The sequence below is a fragment of the Polypterus senegalus genome, chromosome 2, assembly GCF_016835505.1.
Source record: "Polypterus senegalus isolate Bchr_013 chromosome 2, ASM1683550v1, whole genome shotgun sequence".
Taxonomy (NCBI): domain Eukaryota; kingdom Metazoa; phylum Chordata; class Cladistia; order Polypteriformes; family Polypteridae; genus Polypterus; species Polypterus senegalus.
This window is the reverse complement of record NC_053155.1, coordinates 245712893-245737245: the sequence shown is the minus strand read 5'-3', so window position 1 is coordinate 245737245 and position 24353 is coordinate 245712893.

Below are 24353 nucleotides of genomic sequence, written 5' to 3'. Positions count from 1 at the left end.
GTTCCAGAAACACCTGCGAAAGGTGAAAATCCGCAAAGTAAAAACCATATATATATTTTAAGCCCTTATAAACTCTCTCACACTATTATAAACATTTCCTGCACAGTTATACAGCATAAACCCTTTGTATTCTCTTAGATATTAGGTAAGATTTGTTGAAATTATGTATGTAGACACATTGTTTATATACAGTAAAACCTAAATATTATTTTAAATATATCAAGCATCTCCGATATCACATATGTTACAGCCATTACGACAGACAGGCCACCAGCAATAAATACGTACGATGCAAGAAAATTGTATACAGTAAAATGTGTGTACAGTGACACTAAACTATGTACATGTAATAAGTACTGTACGTAGAAAATTAATTGTGGTTACTCACCAACAATAACACAACAACTTGTCCAATAATGATGAGTTTAATTTTACTGCACAACAAAGGAGGGCGTTACAGCTCTTCTAAAGAAGCCTCTTCAGGTGATTGTGTAGCACCGCCGTTGTTCTTCTTCCGGCAGTCTTCAATCCAAATCCCTAAAGCAGATTCCATCTGGACTACCACCTTATTATATCCACTTACAACTCGTTTTGCGCCCTGGTTAAAGGACACTGCAGCTGTAGATCTTATATTCTTTTCCTCCTTTTTAAATAAAAAGAATCGTGGACTCATTGATGCTGTAATGGCATCCTGCAGCAGTGTAGCTGTTCCCTTCTTTTAACATATCCAAAACTTTGACCTTTTCGGCAATCTTTAGCATCTTCCATTGGCGCTTGGGCATGGCCCCGAAGCAGTAGCAGGAGCAGATCGTTTTGAAGCCATAACGAAGGGCTTGACTATGCACAAAGATAAACACAAAGAGCACAAAAGTTAACTCTTTACACAGCGAAACACGTTGATGCTGAACGAGCGAGACGAGACTTCCTGGTTAACGCAGCGGAATCAAATTCGACGCTCCGTCGCTGAGCCAATCAGCACACAGAAAGTTAACTGTGTGCTCTGACTGGGTAGATTCTCAGCCATCCACCAATTGCGTCCCTTGTATGAAATCAAAAGGGCAAACCAACTGAGGAAGCATGTACCAGAAGCAAAAAGACCCATTGTCCGCAGAAACCCGTGAAGCAGCAAAAAATCCGCCTTATATATTTAGATATGCTTACATATAAAATCTGCGATAGAGTGAAGCCACGAAAGTCGAAGCGCGATATAGCGAGGGATTACTTTACTTAAGATGAAGCACTGTTCATCTTCTAGGTTGTGGTTTCCTGTCCTGCAGGTGGAAGAGACAAAAACATGTAAAGTGATTATATCACAACCAAATCCTTCCTCTGTGCACCTTTCAGTGTCATACCATAGGTATTTGTTTGATAACTCCCATAAAAATATGAAGCATAGACAACACAACTGATATTCTGATAACAAAAGCTTTTCCTGACTATGTATCTAAAATCATGGGAAAGTTTTTAGAAAATTCCATTTTGTTTTAGCAAACTACAAATTTTAACAAAATCAGTATTATAGCATTTGAACAATATAATAACAGTAATGAGTCCTGGTGCTGTCATTTTCAATTTACAGGCAAGCATTCTTTTATTTGGAAACAACTATAATGTGCTTTTTTGAATTTCTTTATTCATAAGACTTAATGGTGTTTGGAACAATGTGAGAAATCTATGAAAGTTGCCACCAACTTATTGGAGGTATCACAAATGTTAATTAGTATTAGTGAACAACTGCTAATGAGAAGATGTGGCTGCTTGTTCAATGATTTTTATAACGAAAATCCTTTGTTGCAAAAATCTGCCAAATATGTTCAGTACTTTTATGTAATTTCCCCACAGATTAGCATACAGAACAATTGAAGGTAAACAACTTAGCCTTATGAAAAAATTCCAAAATTTAATACAATAATCATTTTTTTATCCAGAGATTTTTTTTGAGAAATTGACATGTGAATAAAATAAAACATTATAAGCCTGCACACATAATTTACTCTTGAATGTACAGTACATAGAAGCATAGAAATTCAGTACTTTATCCTTTAACCTATATGCAAGACATACTTTGCATTATACTTGAGCAACCATTAACTCTTTTAGGGCGGATGTCGACTTTTGTCGACAGGAGGGGTTGAGGGCGAATGTCGACTAAAGTCGACATCCAGGAATAGAGAGCGATAATCAGCTGTTAATGACAACAAATCTCACTGTCACGTCACAGGCATTCCCCTCTGTGCTTGGAGGAGTGCTAGACTCTTTGACAACTAATCCTAGCGTGTGCGTGAGTTGCGAAATGTAAACAATGGCAAGATGGCATCGACATGTGACAAGGGAGCAAAGTGAGTGCAGAAAAGAAAACACTTGGCAGACAATGTTTTGCACATTATCGCGGAGTCGGACTCTGATTTTTCAGAATCGGATTTTATTGACAGTGATCAGGAGATCGAGCAAGAGAGTGAGAAGCCGGCATCAGCTGATCAAACACCAGCCGATGCCGCGCCAGCGGATCTGCTGCCAGTTGAGCGCTTCGCGCAGCTGATGGATCTACGGCAAGGTTCGCGTGGGATAAATACACAGACATTGATCCGTTGAGAGCCAATTTGGCTGCTGGACTTCACAAGATGGCATGGCTTGCTGTTGGACACGACAGATCACCAGCTGCTGTACTTCAGGCTGCTCTCTCCTGATGCTGCTTTTCAGCTACCGTCAGACAAGATAAACAGGTAGGCAGAGAAATTTTTTGAATCGCGGGCTGCGTTTGCATCGCATTCTCGTTTTTCAAAGTGTAAACCCACAACAAATGACCAGATGAAGGGTGCTGTGGAATTACAAATAGAGATGGGACAGAACTGGTGATATAACTTCAGGGAGCATTGGTCCAAATGTATTTTGTCCCCTGGTGGCTTTGGACAGGTTATGAAGCATGGTGATAGGTACATGCTGCTGCAAAGTTTTATTCACTTCTGTAATAAACAGAAGCAAATCCCATGGGGTGAGCCAGGCTATAATGCCATGCATAAAGTTCATAAAGTTTCAGAAGATGAAAACAGGTGACAATACGGTTTTCATGCGGGCAGAAAACTTGGTGGCAGTGGAATGGCACAATGGCAAAAAGGTGACTTGTCTCTCTACAGTACACACTAACAATATATGTGAAAAAGTGCAGCAACAGGCAATTGAAAAGTAGGCACCAAAGCAACACATATTGTAAGCAGTGCAATGTGGCAATGACTGAAAAAGGCTGCTTTGAGATCAGACTTTGCAGGACTTTGCTGTGTAAAATTTATGTGATATGTATGTGAAATCATAGAGTATGCAGGCTCATACAACATGCAAGACAGTAATATTTGTCAAAAGTAAATATTTTTTGTTGATTTGATATGTTAAACAATTGCTTTGTGTTCTTTTTTAAAAAATATTCAGCCCTGGGAGATAAGAAACAAAAAAAAAAATTAGCCCTAAAAGAGTTTATTCAAGATGACATGTTATCTGCGGATGTAACTAGACTTAAGGAAAATTTTTACTTGAAATAAAGTGCTGCTTAAGTGCTTTAATTTCGTCCAAATAAATCCCATATTTATTAAAATTAAATGATTTTTTTCAAATAATCAAATTTTATTATATATTGCACCTGTCATCATAAAACATATTCTTACATAACTCAAATCATACATTCAGTAAAATTGCAAAACTTAAATAACATAACATTCTCAAACTGAAATAATCCAAGTCAGTGCTGCAAGGGGGTCAGTGTGACCTGGCAGTACATGGCACAAGGCTGAAAATGGTAACAGTTCATTTCAGGACCCAGACACACATGCAGAGGGGCCAGTTTGGGATTGCAAGTAAAAAATCCTAAACGTCTTTGGCAGTTCATCCCTGAAATTTAACTCGTAAATTCATCGTAAACACATCAGTGAACAATATGAGCCCTGACATACCAAACAAAATTACAGCTTGGAAAATAAAAAATCTACCTAAATCAATCATTACATAAACAAGGACATATTCAGTTAATCCATCCATCTATCCATTATCCAACCCGCTATATCCTAACAACATATTATAAAAACATTCAAAGCAGAGTGAGAATACATAGCATTTACAAATGGAATTTGGCAAAATAAGGAGAGGTAGAACGACCAGAGTTTCATTATATATATATATATATATATATATATATATATATATATATATATATATATATATATGGTGATCCCCCGCTATAGCACCCCTGCTATATCACAGATTTTTCATATATAATTTACAGTACCCAGATGATTTCTTACTAGGGTCGTTATTGGCTGAAAGAGGAGACTCAACCAATCAGAGTAGGATTTTCATTCTCTTGGGCTCTGATTGGCTGCTGCTAACGTGGTGTAACCTCGCAAGAACAGCAAGCATGGGTACCCAACGCATCTCAGTGTATCGCGCACCTTGCTTGTGGTCTGATTGTTGTGAGCAAACTTTTTGTGAACTTATCGTTTTGTTTTAAGCCCTACGATGGCTCCCAAGCGTCCTGCATCTTCTAAGCCTTCTGGTAGTAGTGAGCCTAAGCAGCAGAAGAAGACCTTGAGCATTCCGGAGAAGGTAAAACTCCTTGATATGCTTTGGGAAGAAAAGCGTTACGCGGATGTCCCTCGCCATTACAAGTTTATATGTGTTTAAAGCGTGTGGGAGGGGTATTTTAAGGCTTAAACTATAAAAATATGTTTATTTATATGGTCTTTCTATACCACGGATTTTCACCTATCGTGGATGGGTCTGGAACATAACTTCTGTGATTGGTGGGGGATCACTGTATATATATATATATATATATATATATATACAGTATGTATATACAGTATATATAGTCACACACATGCGCATGAGAGGCAGCTAAAGGGCTTGAGTAAGTGCAGTTCCAAGACATACCGGGATGTGGCAGAGGGCATTGACTATTTTTCTCCCTTGCCTGCAGACCATTCACAGAAAGATTCCACCTGGTCTTCTGGACGTCACTTCCAGGACCAAGCCAATGGAAAGAGACCTTGCCAGCTCCGGCCCCTGTGTCACGTCCGGGCTTGCACCAATGGCAGATGATCTACATGACATACTTTGACTTCACTTCCTGTCTTCTCCTTTAAAAGCATCCACCTTTTTCCTATTCCCTCAGTTCTGTTTTGGACTCGGTTTTGTGCACATCAGTGCTGTATCTATTTAAAAAGACTTTGCAGCCAGGAAACCAAATTATATGGGTGGCTGCCCCGAAATTTTGTATGACTCTGTCTCGAGCTTGTGACATTGGCATAGTCGGCAGGATGGAGAAGTCCCAGAAGAGAAGGGGACAGGACCTGCAATGCACCCAGGTGGGAGCGTACTGGGGATGAGTGTTCAGGCAGGGAGGGTGTCCCGTGGTTCGGCAAGACCCGGTGCAGGCTTCGCTCCTGGCACACTTAACTAAGCAACCTGGAAGGGCCAAGGAGTGCCACAGAGTTCTCCCCTTTTGAATTACTGTATGGGCGACAACCCTGGGGCATATTAGATATCTTAAAAGAAGGATGGGAAGAAGAGGCTCTTCCCTCTACAAATATATTTGAATATATCGCGCAATCACACGATAGATTTTGTAAGATTCGGGCCCCTCTTTAAAAGGCACATGGAAGAGGCTCAAGCAGCACAGGTCCGTTATTACAACCGCGGCACATCTCTCCGGGAGTTCCGCCCAGGAGATCGGGTCATGGTCCTAGTACCTACCTCCCAGTCTAAGTTGCTTGCCCATTGGCAAGGTCTCTACGAAGTTAAGGAGAGGAAAGGACTCGTAGACTATTTGGTAAGTCAACCCAATTATCGGCCGAGGAAGCGGGTTTATCATGTAAACCTGCTGAAACCGTGGAAGGACAGGGATCCCGATCCCTCCTCCGGTCAGCACCGCTCACTCTTTGCTCACATGGCCAGCCTTAACTTCAGTGCGGATTTAAGTCCCAGACAACGACGGGAGCTGGAAACAGTTATCTTGTCTGTCCTGGAGGTAGTGAGTGAAAACCCCAGACAAACCTCTCTGGTTGAGCACGACATTGTGACAGAACCCAGGGTTATAGTCCGAATAAATGTCTGTATTGTTGTCCTGTGGCAAAAAGGGCTGACGTGGAGCTTGAGATCAAACACATGCTGGAACTAGGTGTAATCGAGGAAAGTCATAGTCTTTGGTCCAGTTCCATTGTGTTGGTCACTAAGCCTGACGGGAGTTGGAGGTTTGCAATGACTTCCATTGGCTTAATCAAGTCTCCCAATTCGATGCTTATCCAATGCCACGAGTGGATGACCTCCTCGAGAGGCTTGGACAGGCTCAATATTTGACAACACTGGACATGACAAAGGGGTACTGACAGATTCCTTTAACGACTCCATGAAGGTTAAGACCACATTTAGCACTAGTGCCCTAGCGGACCCTGGCAGTATCGTGTCCTTCCATTTGGGTTACACGGGGCTCCAGCAACCTTCCAGCGTCTGGTGGACAAAGTGCTACAGCCTCATAACTCATACAGTGCATGTGAACAGTGAATGACGTGGTCATCTATTCCAGCACGTGGATGGAACAACTATAGCAGGTAAAAGCGGTATTGCGGAGACTTGGTGAGGCCGGGCTTTAGATTAATCCCAAGAAATGTTTTTTTGGTTTGAGCGAAGCCAAGTATTTAGGCTACCTGATGGGTTGGGGTACCGTGAAACCACAGTGCTCCAAAGTAGATGCTGTTTTGAAATGGCCCTGTCTGCGAACCAAGCGGCAGGTCCAAGCCTTTCTCGGGTTAGTGGGGTACTACCGCCGGTTTGTGCCCCAGTTATCAGAGAGAGTGGCGTCCTTGACTGATTTGACAAAGAAGAAGGCCCCAAACATTGTGGTGTGGATTGAAAAGACAGGTGCTGCATTTAGTGACTTGAAGCAGGCCCTTAAGTCCGCACCTATTTTGAAAGCTCCTAACTTTTCCTTACCTTTCATCCTCCAGATTGACGCTTCGGACACAGGCCTGGGGGCCGTGCTGAGCCAAAACGTCGATGGTGCAGATGACCCCATTATGTTCCTGAGCCGGAAACTGTTGGACCGGGAGACCAGGTACGCGGCAGTGGAGAGAGAGGCTTCGGCAGTTAAATGGGTGATTACTCAGCTGAGGTACTACCTGCTGGGTCGAGAATTCACCCTTGTCAAGGATCATGCTCCTTTACAGTGGATGGCCCTGCACAGGGAGTCGAATCTGCGGGTCACCAGGTGGTTTCTTGACCTCCAGCCGTACAAGTTTTCGCTTGTTCATCATCGGGGTGCGCTTCACACCAACGCTGATGCCCTTTCTCAGGTTCACGACCTCTCAGTCAGAATTGCCCAACCCGACGGGTCTGGGCAGAGGAGGGGACCTTGTCTCACACGTGCGCATGGGAGGCAGCTAAAAGACTTGAGTAAGGGCAGTTCCGAGACATACCGGGATGTGGCAAAGTGCACTGACTCTTTGTCCCCCTTGCCTGCAGACCATTCACGGAAGATTCCACCTGGTCTTCTTGATGTCACTTCTGGGACCGAGCCAATGGAAGGAGACCTTGCCGGCTTCGGCCCCTGTGATGTCATTTCCGGGCTCGCACCAATAGCAGACGACCCATATAAGATATGCTCTTTTTTGTCCTTGGGGTAATTTATATATTGAGTTTATATAGAAAGTACAAAAACATCTAAGATAACAGTACTAGTATATAAAAAATAATCAGTTGTGGCACCAAAATTCAAAATGTTATGTTTGCCAGTTGAGTTTTTTATGTAGAATTTCTACAAAATAGTGATTTTTCAGATTATTTCAAAGAAGACATTAAGGACACCCATTCTGGGAGCTAGTAGCATAACGTCTTAGTGCACTATTCAGCCAAACTCAAATTTCTTTCTCCAAAAGGAAGTTCTTAAAACACAGTAAGAAAGGCTCTTTAAATAGATAAACAAAAAAGTGAGAACATGTTTCGAGACAAGTGATGCTTTCAGAATTAAATCTGGTTTTCACCAAGGATCAGCAATTTTATTCATCATTATTATGGATTACATCAGTAGAGAAGGAAATGTACTGTACACAGATTAAGAGGAGACAAGGAGGAAGATGCACAAAAAAATTCAGATGCGTAAAGCCGTGCATAAGCAAAGGTCCACACAATTCCGCTTCATAAATCCCAATGAATATGAATTTTAATGTACATGCATGTGCCTAGCCGCACCCCGACTCCTCTCAGAATTTTGCATAGATGAATATGCAAATTAGTTTAAATAGCCACTTCTGTTTAGTATTTTGTTAAAAGAAAATGGCAATATTTATTACGGAATAAAGAAGAATTTAAGTAAATGCAAAATTTTGGTCCTACTCAGAGAAGTGTAAGCAAGGAAAAACTATTTGATGGCTTTAAATTCGAAGTTTCCACTTTAATCTGATATTTTATTTTCTCATTAAAGTAGAATGTCATAAACTTCATCTTAAAATCAATGTTTAATTTACTAGTGTATTTCAAACCCCATTGTAACTAAAGAAGCATGTTAAATGCTTCGTATTGTAATCGGTATGCAGTTCTTAAACTAGCTTTCTCTTACACCAACAGAAGCACGCAGGCAGTGATCGCCACACAGAATACACTACATTCACCACTCACAAGAACATCTTTATTCTTTATTGTTTATTTTAGCAGTACTGTCTCTGTCAAACATAGCAATCCCCAGTTCCTGTCCTTCTGTTTTCTTTCTCCAAGTAACCAATTGCCATATAATAAATGTCATTGTATAAGCTACTGCTGTGCCACCATGCCCCCACATATTTAATACATGCTTTAATGCTTTTCATGATGAAAATGATATCAAGTTTACATCTTAGTATTCTAAAGTGTTCGGAGAGCTATAATATCATGAATGAAATATATTCTGTGTATCACTGCCTGCGTGCTCCTATCGGCATGTTATGGTAAGGATTCACTGTGCCCCCATATGTTTAATTATTAACAGTATACATTATTAAAATGAAGTTAACAATTTATCTCTACAATGTAATATATATACTTTAATGCATGTCATTATAGAAATGGCATCAACTATACATCCTAGTATTCTAACAGCACATGGCTCCAAGAGGATAGCTCTTGAAAATCTAAATTGACTTAGAAGCCAGTAATCATCATCTGTAAATACGCAGACTCTTCTATTGAAATTAACTGCATTCCTTTATTGTCATTGTATGGTACAAATAGATTCAATATGCAACTCCTCCAAAAACTTATATTCCTATAAAATGATAAATAATAATACTAATACAAAAAAATATATACAATATTAAAGCATAAGTACAATATAAATGTACATAGAATGCAGATAGTGCAAATAAAGTACCTCCGTTTGTGCAATATTATAGCTGTAGTACAAGTTTACATTGAGGTAATTGTACTTATAAGAACAAACAGATCTACCGGGAGAACTACAATGGACTGATTGAGTGCATTTATAGCTCTTGGGAGGAAACTGTTTATGAGTTTTGAGGTCCGTGCTGGGAAGGCTCTGAAGCATTTGCCAGATGTGAGAAGTTCAAATAGACTGTGGTATGGGAGAGTGGAATCCATGCACATGCTCATGTCTTTCCTGAGGCAGTGATACTAAAAATGTCCTCCAGGGCTGGAGGCTGTATCCCGATAATCCACTGCACTCTTGACACAACCCACTGTACAGCATTCCGATCAGCTGCTGTGCAGCTATGATACCATATGCATATAAAATGGGTTAAAATACTCTGAGTGGTGCAGTGAGAGTAACAATGTTAAAGCAGCTATGGTATTTGAATGGTTTGGTCATTCTGTGCACCATTATATTATTACAGAATGATTACAATAAAGAGCCTTAAATTTGTAAACAATATGCAATTAATTTCAGTGTATTTGATACAAACAACATCATAGATGTAAATCTAAAAAAGAAAGGGAAACACCACAGAAATGGTAGCACTGCTTTGACGCTGGGTGCCGCCCATTTGCAAAAACTGGCAGAAAAATACACGTGCATGGTGTGAGGCTGCCATGAAAATGTACATGGCTTTACGCCCAGTTCAGTTTTTATACATCTTGAAATGAGTGTGGAAATGGGCATAAGCAACATTTTTGTGCTTATGCTCCATTTATACATGAAGCCCATAGTCTGAGACAGACAGTCCCACTTCAGATGGAAACACTCCTGAACAAAACAGTGGTGAGACCTTCTCTAATGAGTAAGGCAGAACTGTGGGCTGTGAAAGAGCAACAGGTAAGAAAACTGGAAATGCCTGATTAGTAATACAAGTGAGTTAACCATGTAGACAGAAGGTGTAATAAAAAAATCAGAGTGGAGATCAAAGTAAGTACTATTAGAAATATATTCAAGAATCAAGCCTGAAATAGTATTAACATTTACAAAAAATAGAGGAGGAAAGTTCAGGAAAATAGGTAGCATAACAAAAAGGAGAAGGACAAAAAAGAAGAGGAAACATAAGAAAGAGATTGAAAGATTGCATCATGAATGATAGCTAAGAGATAGACATGAAGAGTAGGAGGAAGAGCATGAAACATTGACACATCCTCACATATATTGTATTATCTAATTAGTTGCCCAGGTTATTTATTACCTGTCAGAAAGGATGTGCCACTTTAGTTTTTGGAAGCAATAAATTTTTTGAAATTTTTACCCTTTCAGTGTTCAGGTTTGCAGTAACAAAATATAACTTCTTCCAACTGCTTTATTGCATCCAACTCATTTACAATGCTTGTGAAATAAACAACTGTAATATATTCTGATCTTAGAGGAAAACATTGTTAAAGTCTTTTGTAAATATACAATATCAACAATAATAATAACTGCGTTGGGCTGGCGCCCTGCTCGGAATTTGTTTTCTGCTTTGCGCCCTGTGTTGGCTGGGATTGGCTCAAGCAGACCCCCGTGACCCTGTAGTTAGGATATAGTGGGTTGGATAATGAATGAATGATAATAATAAAATAATTTCCTGTGGTGACAACTATCCCATGGTGCTTTAGAACTATAGAACTATGCTACCATTGCTTACATATTTCAGGATTTTTTTACAATTGGTGCCCAAGGTGGTAGAACTCCCAAGCTTATCTGCACATTGCGAGTTACAAATAAGAAATGAACCAGTGTCCTTTTGATTTAAGCAGTTAGGCAGCATTGTTGCTGCAGTGGAATGTCTATGCAGTAAGGCAGTGGTTAAATAAAGAGGAAAATATCAGTACAGGAAATATTCTGAAAACTGAAAAGTCCAGAGTACTTAGCCATATAAGGTTTAAACATTCAGTATCCTTGGTCCATTTCAAAATTAATTAATTCCACTCTTTTGTCACAATGGTGAGCAATTAAAAACATGGTATCAGTGCAAATACAGTATTGTTTGGTATAATATCCGGAGAGCAACAGTCAGTTTTGTTGGCTGTCTGTAGTCGCATGTGGTTATATATGTAACTGACATGCTTGTGAAAAGGTAGATATCAACAGCCAGTCTTGTATTTATTATTCAAAATGTGTGCTTCCAGCTGATTATAGGACGATAAAGCGAGTTGTAAAATGCTTATACAAGTATGTCTGTAGCTACCCAATATCTAAGGTAACTTGTTGCCTAATTTGCATCCTTCTCACAGTAAGAAAAATACTCAAGAGTGCTTATCTTCACTTGACAATGATACCTTTACTTTCTTGTCTCTTGAGACAGGAGTGTTCAAAGTAGATTAAAAAAACAGACTAGAATAAGATGCAGGTTGGTTGAAATGAAAGTTTAAAGCAATATTGTCTTTGCAGCAATGTTCTTTTTCCAGAAATACTGTGAACTACATAGCTGTGTGCAGGAGGCTGAGATGATTTTTTTAGGTTATTTTTTATACATGTAAACTAGGTATGTAATTCAATTACCAACCTGATTTTTCCTACAGAAGACACTTTTTTAAATCTTTATATGTGATTCGATAGCTGCAGACAAAATTCAAGTTCATGCATGCATATGATACTATGATACACTGTGAGTTTTGCTCATTATTATGGAAGGTTTCATGACCTAACAGGCCAAGAGGTTATCCAAATTCTTTCTCTGAGTCTACCGGTCTGCTGAATAGGTATTATTTGGAGTTGGAATATTGAAATTAGAAAGCGTTTTTCAAAGACTCATCGGTTTAGGCAGAAACCATCCTTCAGATTTCTTACAAATGTCTTATATATTCATCAATATAACCTTCTGAAATATGTTGCATTTGGAAGGTGAATGCAAATACCTTTGCTTGCTTAGTTTGTAAAGCAATTAACGAGGAACTACGCATACAGTCAGAAGAGAATTCCATTCTTTCCTAGAAAGCGCAGCAAAGGGTCTAATACCTTTATAAATGAGAGATTTCAGTTTTTGATTTTTACTAAATTTATAAACCTTTCTAAAAACATGTTCTCAGTTTGTCATTATGGGTTATTGAGGATAGATCAATGTGCAAAAATTGTCAAATTGTGTAGAGATTAAAGGGGTCTGAATACTTTCTGAATCCTCTCTGTATCATGAGAATTTGTTTATGAACCAGAGTTTATTTTGTAGTATTTATAGTTTCTCTTTGGCCTCTAAAAATAACTGAAACTTAATTTTGGAGATTTTAGAGGTCAATAAATCCGTTCACATTATTATTTTAACCATTTTGCTAGACTTTAGTGGGACATTAGGCCTGTTGATACAGCAGATTTAACAGGAATGCAAACATTCAGCTCCACCTCATCCAAACTTACATTTCAAAGTAAGGGACTCAGCTCTTCATACCAGGACTGTGCTGTACTTCGTCTAATAACAAAGATGAAAATCAAAGCTGTACTGATATGTTTGCAGAGGTCTTTTTGCAGAAACATCTGAGCCAGATGCCTTGAAATGGACTCAAGAAAGAACAGAGACCTTTAATTCAAGGAGTGAAAAATAAAAACAAAATAACTCACTTATAAAAAGACACTGATTTTGTAACTGGAAGTGACTTTAATCCAATCAGGAAAGGTTCCACCTTCCTTCATAAACTAGTTGCATTCATCCTATCTGGAGATTCTCTGAGGAATTTTGAGGGGACTCTGGGAATTCTCTGTGGCAATCTGCCCCCAGGTCACTTCTGACACACTTTGTATAATGACTGAAGCTCTTTCTCTGAAATCAGATAGCTAGTGAGCCATTCCCTCCAATAGGTATGTCTGCTGCTTTGGCTAGATAACATATCACATGCAGTGCACCTCACACTTGAGCATTTGGACAGCCATTCTATCATTTAGCATCACTGAATGGCATCAGAGACTTCCCCACAAGATGGAAGTTATATGCTCACCCTTCCAAACTCCCAATCGCATTGAACTTATGCATAATAATTGTAAGTCCTTAACACTTACAACAAATTTTTTTTTATGAAATGTGAGAGGCACAGATTCAAACTTTTTGCAGAGGAACAAGAGAATACTCAAACATAGGCAAGTTTGATACCCTACAAATAATTTCTTAAAAAAGAAAAAACAAACAGCATTAACCAAGACATCATTCCAAAATTAAAAATTACATTAAAGATAAATTCAAAGCCTAAAAAGAATAGTTATTCTAATGACCTGATTGTTTTTATTGTTTCACTTCCTGCTTCAAAGTTAAGACACATACTGCTGTGCACTTTTCTCTTAAAAGACTTTTGTCTTTTATAGCATGGTACCATCGGTCATAAAAACACAAACCAAAATGGTCATGCCCACAGAACAACAGAGCCATAAAAAACTGATGCAATGTTGAAATAATGCAGCCACAAAATAATACTATTGTGTAAAATTCACCCATTATCTGTAGCACATATCAAAACAATGAGTCAGGGTCAATATATACAATACAAGGAACTTCTTAGCTTTTGGATGTTACTCTGCAAGAGGTTAAATGATAAATGATGCGAAGGGCATTCACTCCACCACGAAATGGACTGACAAGCCAAAACTGCATGAAGTGTGTTTCAAAAAAATGAAATATAAACAATGAATACAAAGTGTCACTAATTCCACCACAATGGTTTTAAGAAGCTGTTCTTGGTTTAATGTGAAAGGATGTTTATTATTTTGTAGATTATTTTTAGTTTCTTGATTTATCATTCAATGTGAGCTCAGTCTTATAAAATACTATGAAAACAATTAAAAGTTACAATTATTTAAATAAAAAAAATACATGGTTTGGTAGTATTCACATGTACTGTAAGTATTAAAAAATACTTTTTAAAAACCACACATATATTAAGTTAAAAAGTGTACTAAAAATTTAAAAATAAGCCTCTCATACATCACTCGTAAAATAAAAGCGTGGGCGCTTTTGCTAAGATTTTGTTGAATGATGAAAAGCGGCCATGCTTTTATTTTACGAGTGATGTATGAGAGACTTGTTTTTTACTTTTTAGTACCCTTTTTAACTTAATATAAGCGTGGTTTTTAAAAAAGTATTTATATATGTATATTTTAGTATAATTTTGTAATCAATATTTTAACAATTCCTTTAATATTTCTATCCGTTACTTGCACCATCTATTAGTGAAATCTTAACTATTCTTCATATGAAAATTTCACTTCTTAATTAACATGGATTAATTGGTCAATTAGTGAAACTGATTATTGATTTATGTATTGTCATTGAAAGTGTGCAAAATTTCAAGTCATTTTAGACAACAAACAGGTGAAGTTAAAAGAAGCATGGTGAAATACTGATAAATGTAATGTATACAATACACAGTGGTGTCTCAATACTTTAAGGAACTCAGGATTAAGTTTAAAAATCCACATTTTCCTTCTTTTCCCTTAACAATATTTGCTTAACCGAGATTATGGCAGCAATAAGCAAACATGGGACCATAACAAAATGTAATGTAAATATACTCTGACAAAAGACATACTTTAGATGGTAACAGTATAAAATTTTAAAGATGAATAGTTTTCATGACTGGTAGTCTGAAATTGCCAGACAATGTAAAAGAATTTAAAAAATCAACTTAATATTAATATATCTGTCAATGTAATAAACAATGTTCTGGTACTGTGCATCTACACTTAACTGGAAATGAAAAGAAAAAAACAATGATTTTGTGTGGTTTTACCTTATTGCTTTTATCCATGCATTCAACTGTCCACCTATTTTCAAAACAGGTTGATCCAATTCAGGGTCACAGGGGTCAAAGTCTACTCCAGGAGCAGGAATAGGACATCTTACAATCACAGCACTCCCACTCAAGTGAACGCAGACCAGTATAGTTGCAGCCATTATTGAATCTTTTTTGCATGTCTTTTAAAAGACACTAGAATACTAGGAGGAAACTTACATAAACATGCAGACAAAGTAATGATTTCACACAGAAAGTATTTGTTAGTGTTGAGTGTTACTTAATATTTAGTGTTCATAGTTTTCATGGGCATTGCAATTTTGTGTGTATGGTCACTGTGATGTGGTTAATCGGTGTGTGATGCTTGAACTATTTGTCCTGTGACATCATGACAGCCACATTACAAAAGAAGCCTGCAACTTAAAGTCTGAAAATGTGTGAAGGTAATGGAAAAATGTTATTTTGTTTTAAACTGAGATCTTTGTTTAATGACTTTGAGTATAGAACATTGAAATGTGGATTATGGTTACCAACCTCTGTTCCGAATGTACCAACCACTGCTTCATCTGATGAGCTCACTGATACCTCAGTAAAAAAACAAACACCACTGTGAGAACTTCTCGGGGAAAGTTCTTGTAGGTTACAACTAAAAGTAATGAAGCCCTCTGACTCTGTTAATCAGCTTTACCATAAAATGTGCTGGTCAGAAAAAAAAGCATGCATTTCATTACCAAATATAGTCAGAAATTCCTTTGAAATGAATGATTTTCAGTCTAGTCACTTTGAAGTGCTGGAATGATTCAGAAAGGCTCATTTTACAGTATCTACTGTACGGTACATGGCATTAAATTCTGCGAGATGCTGACACAGGCAGAGTATTTTAAGGTGCTGGATTAGTTGTTTCTGTGAAAACTGCCTTTGTTAAAATATCTGTGAATAAACCCTTGCTGTTTAATATTATAATTTCTAAAACTTCTTTACTCTGTGTAACAGATGTCTAAAACTAATTTTAGTTTTTTGGAGCTTCACCATATCCTGATAATTTTGAATATGTTGTATGTTTTCCTGTTGCATTTCTCTAATCTGTTAACTGTGTTATGTTACATCATCAGTGTGAACATCTTCCAGTATTCATTGTGTTAACTGTAAGAGGAGGTAAGCAAGCTCTACTCTCTATATAGTAAAAATAATTAAAATATTTCAAATTGTATGAGTAAAATTTTTTATATGTGACAGTAATTGTAATATGAAGAATACACAGTTGATGTTATGAAGTGTTTTGAATGATTTCATATTGATTTTGGTAATGTGGTAATGTGAGTGTCTAACGGCCATTCCACACATATTTTTTTTTGTTAATAGCAATTGTTTTGGCATAGCTTGAGAATTCACATTATATCTTTTCTGTCTTAACATTTCAGCCTTTTATTAATAAACATTAACAGAAATAGGAGGTTAGTGTTTTTGCTTTACTCCTTCATGGCAGCTTGTACGGCATGGTACATTGCAAATCACAGTACAGAAGGTTCAGGGGTTAACCAGATTCAATGCCAGAGTGCAGCAGTAGTGCGGGTGGAGTGAACACCAGTTACATATGCACATTGAATACAAATCTGAACTGATGCATTGTGCTGTAAAACATGTGCTTCCATTTCATCAGAGAATGAGGATTATGAATTTATTGTAAGATGTTGACCAAAATTAGGTTCCTATGAAGGTTTCCAGAGTCGACTCTGTGAATGCCCCAGGGATAGAATATTCTGCTTATATATTGAAAGAATGTAGATGAAGAGGTCTGTGCATCTAGTGAGGATACCCCATAGATGACATCTACAGAAATGGTGTTACACTTGGCCTATTTGGACTTAACCCAGGACAAACTGGTGGGATTATATCACATGTATAGACTGTGAATCCATACATCATAAGTTAAGATTATTGCAGAGAACAAGAGAATAGTCAAATTGTGACATTGTGACATTTATTTATCAAAATGTTATATATTTTGTGACAGATGGCCAGGGCCCATGCCTGGCCGGGACGCCTCTTCACCACATCTCCCAGCAGGACGGGGGGGTTGGGGGTGCGATGAGTATCTCCCCCGGACACTAGATGGCAGCCTCCCTGGGTTGCAGCGGTGCCTCGGACTACCCCAGGGCTTCAGGTTGGAGTTCTGTGCAGTTCTGTGGGGTTCTGCAGGCGCCGCCAGGGCGTGCTGCAATAGGAGTGGCTGGTCCCTTTTGGGCACTGGTTTCATCTTACCCGGAAGTTCAGCCAGATATTGGCAATCAACCACCTGGAGCACTTCCAGGTGCCTGATAAAAGGGAGCCAGTGACCACCACTCAGCAGCCAGAATCGGGAGGACGAGGTTGCCTGGGAGGAGTGCTGGTGCCAGAGAAAGGATTGTGTTGTGTGGAGTTAAGCGTTTTGGGACTGTGTTGTGGCTGGAGGGTTCACAGGGAAGACGTACCCCCCAGCTGAAGAAAGAAATAAAAGTTTTACACGTGCCTCAGTGTCAAGTCTGTGTTGGGTCAGGTGCTATATAGCGTCTATTTCAAAATATACATACATATATATATATATATATATAGTTAAATATACTGTATATATATATATATAATATATACAAACACACGTCTGACATTTAAGTTTGCGAACTTGCCACTGTGCGCTTACATTGCCAGCACTGTACAAACAGCCTGGTAAGGTTTCATAACCTCAACGAAATATTGAAAGGAAGAATATTTTGATGACATTCAGGCCATAAACAGTAATATGATGACAGCTCTGATGGCTGTTCCAGAAAAAGAGTTCCAAAATTGCTATGAAGGGTGGACTAGGTGCTGACATCGGTGCATAGCTTACCAAGGGGAGTAATTTGAAGGTGACCGTAGTGATATTCAGCGATGAGATATGTAGGACTTTTTCTAGGATAAGTTTGCAAATGTGATTGTCAGACCTCACGTATATATACAGGGGGTCCTCGGGTTACGACACAGTTCCGTTTCTACAACAGTGATGTAACCCCAATTTTGGTGTAAGTCGAAACACATCCTAGCCTAAGTAACTTACCTATCCTAACACATTTGCAAAATCATAATCTAGAACATAAAAACACAACTAAGCCACAGAAAAAGGAAAAGGATATAATATATATATATATATATATATATATATATATATATATATATATATATATATATATAAATAAATAGGTACACTGTACCGTAGTAACAGAAAAAACGACAAAAAAATCAGTGTAAAAAAAATTCCTTGCCTTTACAATGTCTAATTTCACTTCCATCTTAATGGCTTTCCACTTCTTCGAAGCACTACCATCTGAAGACTCTGACTTTCATTTAGAAGCCATGATAAGGACCACAAAATCACCAAACAAAGCCGCACAAACTGAACACTTCCTCCGCGCGCAACAAAACTAGTTCGCCCACGTAGTCTGTTAGTACGACACTAATGGCGTAAGCCAAAACACTCATGTCCCAATTTTTTTAAAGTTTTTATGGGAGTGAGCATTGTAAACTCAAAACGTTGTATGTCAAAACATTGTAACTCGAGGACTCCCTGTATTGTGAAATGATGAGCCTCGACACAAGACAAAGGTTTGGGGCAGCCACCCGTGTACTTGACCTTGGCTGCAAAAGGCAAAGTTTCAATACAATTGTGTATAGATCCGAGTCCAAAACAGAACTGCTCAATGGAGGAAGGAAGTTAGGTTTTATGGAGAAGTTTAAGGAAGTGATGTCGTCCTTGTGGCTGTGACTGGAAATGATGTCTTTAGAGCCAAGGTGGAAGTGACGTCTTCACACTCAGGCAGAAATTCCCAAGTCTGGCCTGCAGGAATAAAATAAGAGGGATAAGTGCACTGGCCAGGATCGAGTTTTCTTCTTTTGGGTCCCGGTGGCTGTCTCCCATACACACGTGTGTAACAATATATATACACTAGCCATCCCCTGCGGCCCTACCCGCGTAGTAGTGAAACAGGACAAAGTTTAAAAATTAATAAACAAACAGGTATCACAAGCTAAGCGGAGGCAAGGTACACTCCAAAAAACAGAGGTACAGCGACTCGAACAGAGGCTGGTGCGTGAGTGAGGAGGGCTCTGCCTGGCTCTCTACTCCTGACATCAAGCTTCCCCCTTCCCTTGGCCCGCAGCCTCTGTCTTGGAATAGCACGAATATATGGCTCCTGCAAGCGAACTATGATTCATACTGCGAGAAGAGAAGTTGCAAAATCATGTTTAAGCAAATTATAGAAAAAAACATGTTAAGTAGTTCTCTCGTTCAATAGCTAAGAGGAGGTAAGGTACATTGAGAGGTTGAAGCATGAATGAGGAGGGTCCCGCCCCCTCCCCTCGGTCTGCTGTGTCTCTCTCGGATTTGAGCAAATAAATTGAAAGCGAACTATGATACTTAATGCAATAAGAGAAGTCACAACATCAACCTTAATGTTTAAGCAAATTATAGAAAAAAACCTGATCTAAATGCGTTAAGTAGTTCTCTCATGAAAAGCAGACAGACAGACACACAGACATTTATATATATAGATACATAATTTTTTTTATAAAATCCTTTAGAAGCCATATACAACTTCGTGCATTAATAATTTGTCATTTTTCACATACCCCAACTTACTCTCCAGAGATACACACAGAGTTCTTTGGGGTAAGAGCGCAAGGTCAGCTATTCTGTACAGAACCCCTAGAGCAATGGCGGGCTAAGGGCCTTGCTCAAGGGCCCAATGAAGTAGCATTACTTCGCCACTGCCAAGAATCGCACTGGCAAACTTCAAGTTACCATCTAGAGTCCTTTAGCCAGTGAGCTACTGTATATATATATGACATTAATCAGGACAAGTAGCTCTGACTCCCAGTCTATCAGTAAGTAAGCTCTTCAATCATGCAGAGGAACTTAATTTTGGTTACTTGCCCTTAAACTACAATCCTTCATATATAGGTATCATAGCCCTCTTATCCAACAGAGAACTGTAACTGACTTCAGATTTCAAGATACTCTCATTCTGACTTATGACTCTTGTTTCTGTACTTTTTGGAGAATTCCATAAGCCACTTATCTAGCCAAAAGCTGTGGTAATTCTGATATAACACAATTCGGTCAAACAAATTAGACTTACTGGTGTAGATGATGTCCCTGCAAGGCGGTTGGGGATTCCAGACCCCAAACACCTTCCCAAAAGAAGTTACAAAACGATATATTAATTGAAAGAAAAAAGATTTTGAAACAGTGAGGGACTGGTGCGTTGGTTTGTGTGATGCTACAGGCAACAGATGGTGAACATGATAATACCTAAAATCTGCATAAGTTAGCTAGCAGACTATGAAGAGATTCATCATAATAAGAAAAGAAAACATCTAAGTGCTTCTCAAATCAAGCCACAGGCGGTACATGACTGATGGTCACAACACACTACTACAAAACTACTAAAGCTTTAAAGGATCAACAGAAGGGGGAATTGGTGAAATGCTAACCATAGGTAAGTAAGTAGGTAACTATATTGTATGTCAAGTGACTTGAGCATCACAGTGCACGTGACAGAAAAGTTTTTGTTTCTTTTGTCCATCTCATCCCTTACAGACGACCACAAGATTATTAATAAAAATGTGCAGAGCTACCTGACAGCCCCAGATAGAAGTAGAAATAAGGATATTTAGTATCTAAGTAGAAATAAGTAAACAATAACACTAGGAGCTCAAAATATTTTAGTATTATTTGCTAATGCCACAATGTTTTCCTCCAAATTGCAACAAATTGGCAAGGCACAGCATGGGTTTAATTTAATTTGATCATTGAAAAAATGATTGCGTTAATAGTTTCTGTCTTCAGCGAAAAGACAAATAAGTTTGAAATAAAGTAGAGCACCTATGAAATGGTTTTCTAGAGGCCGATGAGAAAAAAAGTATTTCATGAGGGAAATTGTCAAGGATTTCTCAGGATCCCATTAGGAGAGGTCTGAATTCACTGGACAGTTTTTTTATTTACTGTAGTTTTGTTTAGGATTAATAGTTAAAATCCAGTTTTGTCTGTTTAATTTGTTAAACTACTTCATATTATTACTAAATAATTAAATTTAAAATATTGTTAGTATTTGCTTCATTAATGCTGCTGTGCTGTTGATAGCAACAATGTCATTGTTAAACCATCCTACTTTACATTTGATTTTTAAATCAAAAATGCTATTATCACAGTACAGCTCAATTCATATTTTATCACTCATTCTGTATATAACCCAGATATGATTTTTAATGAGCTATGAGTAGCAAAAAACGACATGGAATCAAAACATTTCAAAAAGTATTTACACTATTTTCCTAATGACAGTTTTACATCCAAACTGTCTACTTCATGCCTAAAAATTCTATCTCCTGTCATTTGGACCAGTTGTTTCTGCAGTCAGGACACTGGCTTTGATAAATGTTCTTAAACTAATAGCTCTGCTCTCTCATTTTTTGGTTGCCTTAATTGCCATCATGACCTCATGAATTCGTAGACATCATGCACTGAAATGATGTGAAGTATAGAAACAACCAGCATCTTTTAGTTTGAATCTGTCAGACAAAATTGTTTTATTCATTTTGTGCTTGTGAGGCACATTCAGGATAGACAGATTTCGATCATTCACAAAATGTATCTGAGTAGTCAAAACAAAAAACATATATGATGTAAAAAATGGGATAGAGTAACGTTTACCTGCCATATGAACATTGCTTTAAAAGACTCATGCTTCTTCTAAAAATTAGCTTTCTTATGTCAACAGTATCATCCAAAAAAGGTTGAAAATGAAAAATATGTTAAAAACGTTAAATCAGGGCCCTATTTTTTTTCAAGGAGGGGTGGCGTACAAATTCTGGTGGTTGCCTTTTGTTCCAAATATTTAATGTGTTCATGAGGATATGCTTTACAATGTGAGCCTTCAACATGATTATTTTATTCTCAGTTTTGCCATATTATCTTCCAGTTTCCCTAAGTTTTCTTACAGCTTTACCACAAGCCTAATATTTGTATATAACTTCTGATCTTTTATATCCTGGTTCAATTTGTTCGGTGGTGCAATTGATTTCTTTCAAATCCACCTCAAGTGCAATTATCAGGATGTTTAACTCAGAAACATCTTCCATAATATCATCTGAGACACAACAACAAATTAGAGAAGGTAGGTGTGAAGTTCTGCAGGCTCAAGTATCTTGAGCTGGATATTGCATAGAGGGGACCAGACGACACAATCCAAATACCGGATAGTCCTATTCCTCACTCTACCTGAGGAAAACGAATGCTGGGCTGGTGAATACGAGACTTCAAATAATAGTCTAACCTGTAAGCTTGTGGAGTTTATTATGATTGTAGTGTAGTGAAAACAACAGAGATATTTGACAGGATATAGGAGTTTTCCTGTTCCGTCTACATTTATTATCAGGTGTTTGGAAGATCTTTATTCATGTATATATGCAATACTCTGCCTACTGTAAATATGACTTCTGTTGCATGGCATTTGGGCCTTGTATTGTAGAATGAGAGACAGAGAGATGTGTCCACATTCCTGGCATAAGTCCAACCCATTTAAGAAAGACATGGGATTCCATTAAGGATATTTGATGTCTTTCTTTCTATTTCTGATTTCCATGGACAGGATATTACTTTGCAGTAAAAGTTTGGAGATTATTCACATTACAGACTTGAGAGTTGCATCTGTTCTCACTGCAGGTGCTGTTCCTTTTGACCTCAACGTGATCTCTGGCATGTAGTGTTGTGGTTTACTGCCAAGTGAAAACAGCTGAGATGAGCGATTGCCCTAAACATTTGGTTGAGATAAAGAGTGTCAGCTGTCTGTGCTAGAGTGAGGAGCAACTGCTCCAAATGGAGAGGTTCAAGTGCGAAGGGCAGAGTGAGGGCAGAGACGACCATGAGACTGACTGATTGATTTGTGCACTTCTGGCAAAAATATGAAAACTGTGGGCAATATAACAGATAGGGATGATGAAGTAAAAGTCAGGCACTCAGATGAAGCTCTTCATTTGCTCATCCGTCTACTTCCTCATCTTCATCTATGTGCATAAGCTATAGATAGCTTCTGAAAGAATAAGATCATGAGTGCAAGCCACTAAAAAGATCAGAATCAGAATATCTTTATTGTCATTGTAACAAATACAACGAAATTAGGTGCAGTCTCTGCGGTGTCAAAATATAAATACATATAATTACAAAAGGATAGGAAAGGATATGAAGAAATGACATAGAACACAAACACTCAACATAAGACCTTATTGCACATGAAACACTATTGCACAAGATGTCATCTATTGCTCTGTTGCATTGGAGGTGATTAGGTGGCATTCAGTGCCCTAATAGCAACAGGATAGAAACTGCTATTCAGTTTATTAGTCTTTGTTTTGATGCTCCTATATCTTTTGCCTGATGGCAACAGTTGGAACATATCATGAGCGGGGTGTGGGGAGTCTTTTAAGATGTTTTCTGCTTTCCTGAGGCAGCGAGAGTTGTGCAGTTCATCCAAAGAAGGTAAAGAACAGCCAATGATCTGCTGGGCAGTCTTTACGATCTGTTGAAGTGTTTTCCTCTGCGTTGTTGTGCAGCTGGAAAAGTACACGCAGACGTAGTAGCACAGGATACTCTCAATAGAGCAGCGATAGAAGGACACCAGTAGTTTTTGGGGGATGTTATTTTTCCTGAGGACTCGCCAGCTCAGCTGTGTTCACACCCCAGGACAGATCTTCCATGATGTGCACTCCCAGGAAGCAGAAGTCTTACACCCTCTCCAAACAGTCCCCTCTTATGTAGAGTGGTTTGATGTCCATTTTCTTTTTCCTGAAGTCCACAATGAGCTCCTTGGTTTTAATTGTGTTCAGGAGCAGGTTGTTTTCAGTGCACCAAGCTGTCAGCCGCTCCAATTCGTCCCTGTAGGCAGACTTATCCTCCCCAGAGATGAGCCCCACCAGAGTGGTGTCATCTGCAAATTTGACAATGGTGTTGCTGTGGTCGGCGGGGGCACAGTCATGTGTGTACAGGGTGAAGAGCAAGGGGCTCAGCACACAGCCCTGAGGACAGCCGGTGCTGAGGCTTATGGCCGAGGAGATGTGAGGGCCCACCCTAATCCTTTGTGTGCGGTCTGTCAGGAAGTCTTTAATCCATATACAGGTAGAATACAGGAATCCCAGGGCTAGCA